The sequence below is a fragment of the Otolemur garnettii genome, unplaced genomic scaffold (genome assembly GCF_000181295.1).
Source record: "Otolemur garnettii isolate 467f Iridium unplaced genomic scaffold, OtoGar3 scaffold00256, whole genome shotgun sequence".
Lineage (NCBI taxonomy): Eukaryota > Metazoa > Chordata > Mammalia > Primates > Galagidae > Otolemur > Otolemur garnettii.
Window position 1 is genome coordinate 118,788 of NW_003852651.1, and position 3,565 is coordinate 122,352.

Genomic DNA, 3,565 nt, shown 5'->3' on the forward strand with positions numbered 1-3,565 from the left:
TTTTTTTTTTTTTGTAGTTTTTGGCTGGGGCTGGGTTTGAACCCACTACCTCTGGTATATGGGGCCAGCACCCCACTCCTATGAGCTACAGATGCCACCCTGAACCTTCTTTCTAGTATTTCTTCAAGGGACTATCTTGCAGCCAGTTAGTTAAGTAGATATGCACTGCAAAAAGGTAGATATGGGGCTGGGTGCAGTGGCTCACACCTGCAATCTGAGAGGCAAGGCAGGTGGATCGCCTGAGCTCAGGAGTTTGAGACCAGCCTAAGCAAGAGTGAAACCCTCATCTCTATTAAAAAGAGAAAAACTAGCCTGGCATTGTTCTGGGTGCCTGAAGCTACTCCAGAGACTGAGGTAGAAGGATTGCTCAAGCACAAGAGTTTGAGGTTGCTGTCAGCTATGATATCATGGTACTATACCCTGGGGTGACAGAGTGAGACTCTGTCTCAAAAAAGGTGGGGAGACATGCAAATCTTTAGTGGTTATTGGTAATTGACTCTACTCTAAGCTAATATTAGTGCCTTCAAAGCAGCATGCCCCCATGGTCCATCAGAGGAGTCCCCTGCTCTGGTCAGGCCCAACAAGCTATAAATCCAAGGAAGAGCATTTAAGAACACAAATACAGGTACAAATCAGGCCCCAGAACTGTTCACTAGAGCCGCATGCCTCCCACGGGCAACAGGTGGCCGCAAAAGAGCCCCCAACTCCGGGCAGGCACAGAACTACTTGCTAGAGCCACACGTGCCCCTCAGGGAGTGAGGGAGGAGTCCTCCACTCTGGGTGGGCCCAGAACTGTTTGCTATAGCCACATGTGCCCTGTGGACAGTGGCAGAAGAGTTCCCTGCTCTGGGCTCCCACACTGGTAGGAACCAGATCAGCTAGCTAGTGCCATGCCCGTCCATCAGGTGGCGGCAGAGGAGTCCTCCACTCCCCATTCCTCTGCCCCTGCGGTTGCCCCAGCGGGGGTGAACTAGGACTGATTCAGCTGCTGGTGTTCCCCTGCCCCCATGGTTGCCCCCACGGGGCAAACTAGAACTGATCTAGCCGCAGCATTCCCCTGTCCTCTAGTTGCCCTGGTGGGGCCGAACTAGGACTGACCCAGCACAGCTACTGCCCTTCCCTTGCCCGCAGGTTGCCCCGGCAGGGCCGAACTAGGACTGACTTGGCTGCATGCATTCCTCACACAGCCGTTGCTATTCCCCTGCCCCCCCACCCCAGTTACCCCAGCAGGGCTGATCAAGGACTGATCCGACCGCTGCCATTCCCCTTCCTCCTAGTCACACTGGTAGTACCAAACTAGGACTGATCCGGCCGCTGCCGTTCTTCTGCCCCCAGGTGGCGTTGATGGGGCCGAACTAGGACTGATCTGGACGCTGCCATTCCCCAGCAGGGCTGCACCGGTAGGGATGAACAAGGCAGGGCTGCACCGGCAGGGCTGAACAAGGATTGGTCTGGCTGCCATTCCCTGCTCCATACCCCCCTTGTCATCCTGGCAGGGCTGAAGTAGGACTGATTCAGCTGCTCTTATGCTCTGCACAGCCACTGTCATTAACCTGCCCCCGGTAACCCTGGCAGAGCTGAACTAGGACTGATCTGGCTGTGCAAGTGCCCCGCACCACTGCTGCAGTTCCCCTGCACACCTGTCACCCCAGTGGAGCTGAACTAGGACTGATCTGCCTGCTGCCAGTCTCCTGCCCTCCCCCCACCCCCCCACCCTCACGCCCCAGAAGGCTGAATGAGCTCTGATCCAGCTAGGCACACTCCCGCACATCTGCTGCGGTTCCACTGTGCCCTGGTTGCCCCAGCGCCTGAGAACTGGGAGAAGACGACAGACACACCTTGTTTCTCTGGGCAACAGGAAGAAGCCACTGACTGAACGGTTCTGATAAGGTCTACAAACAGGGTAAACTCAACATGGGGCAGATTCAGCAGAAAAACTCTGGAAACTTGAATAACCAGAGTAGATCAACTCCCCCAAGGAAAAATGAGGCAGATGCAATTAAAGACCCCATCCATAAACAGATGGCGGAGGTGTCAGAAATCTAATTCAGAATGTGGATAGCAAATAAGATTAACAGAATAGAAGAAAGGAGGGAATTAGGATTTCAAGAAATTATTCAAAAGATTTCTCAAGAAATTATCCAAAAGATATCTCAAGGAATTATTCAAAAGATGTCTCAAGAATTCAACAATTTCAAAGATAAAATGATCAAAGATTTTGAAACACTGAGATAAGAGGTGGCAGCCATCAAGGATCTGAAAGATATGGTGGAATCCCTCCATAACAGAGTGGAACAATCAGAAGAAAGGATCTCTGACGTTGAAGACAAAGCTTTTGAACAAGGCCAGGAGCTCAAAGATCAAAAGAAATGGAGAGCAAAAACAGATCTTCCTCTCAGAGAGCTCTCGGATAATTTGAAGAAAACTAATATTCACGTTATAAGAATCCCTGAAGGCAATGAAGTTGCTTCACAAAACACAGAGGCTCTCCATGAAACTATGAAGGAGAACTTTCCAGACATGCCAAGAGATCCTGAAATTCAGATAGCACATAGTTTCAGAACCCAAGCATGACTCAACCTGAACAAGACATTCCCCAGGCACATAATAATTAACTTCACTAAGGATAAGATGAAAGAGAAAATTCTGAAAGCAGTCAGACGAAAGAAAACCATTCCTACAAGGGGAAGAGTATTAGGATGACTGCAGATCTCTCAGCTGAAACCTTTCAGGCTAGAAGAGGATTGTCATTGACTTTTAATCTCCTAAAGCAAAATAACTTTCAACCCAGGATCCTGTATCCAGCTACACTGAGTTTCATCTATGATGGAGAAATTAAATACTTTAACAACATTCACATGATGAAGAAATTTGCCATAACAAAACCAGCTCTCCAGGAAATTCTCAAACCTATCCTCCATAATGACCAGTGTAATCTTCCACAACAAAAGTAAACACATTCAGAAACTTTTGATCACATTCCAACTTCCACAGTGGCAAAAGGATTAAAAATGTCTACTGGACTTTCAATCAGCTCGATGCACAAAATTTTACCAGGCTTATCAATAATTTCTATCAATGTGAATGGCTCAAATTGTCCTATAAAGAGGCACAGATTGGCTGATTGGATACAGAAACTCAGACTAGACATTTGTTATATACAGGAATCTCATCTTACCTTAAAAGACAAATATAGACTCAGGGTGAAGGGATGGTCACCTATATTCGAGGCTAATGGAAAGCAGAAAAAACCTGGTGTTGCAATCTTATTTGCAGATACATAGGTTTTGAACCAACAAAAGTAACCAAAGATAAAGATGGCCACTTTATATTCGTTAAGGGCAATACTCAATATGATAAGATCTCAATTATCAATATCTATGCACCCAACCAGAATGCACCTCAATTTATAAGAGATACTTTAACAGGCATGAGCACCTTGATCTCTCCCAGCTCCATCATAGTCAGAGATTTTAACACTCCTTTAGCAGTGTTGGACATATCCTTAAAAAAGAAGCTTAGCAAAGAAATTTTAGATTTAAATTTAACTATCCAACTTTTGGAC

At 47.0% G+C, this 3,565-nt stretch overlaps 1 pseudogene; it reads right to left on the bottom strand.

The window, feature by feature from the left end:
- Positions 1 to 1,273: 1,273 nt before the first annotated feature.
- The window catches only part of LOC100942896, a 52,326-nt pseudogene continuing 50,034 nt past the window's right edge, over positions 1,274 to 3,565 (bottom strand).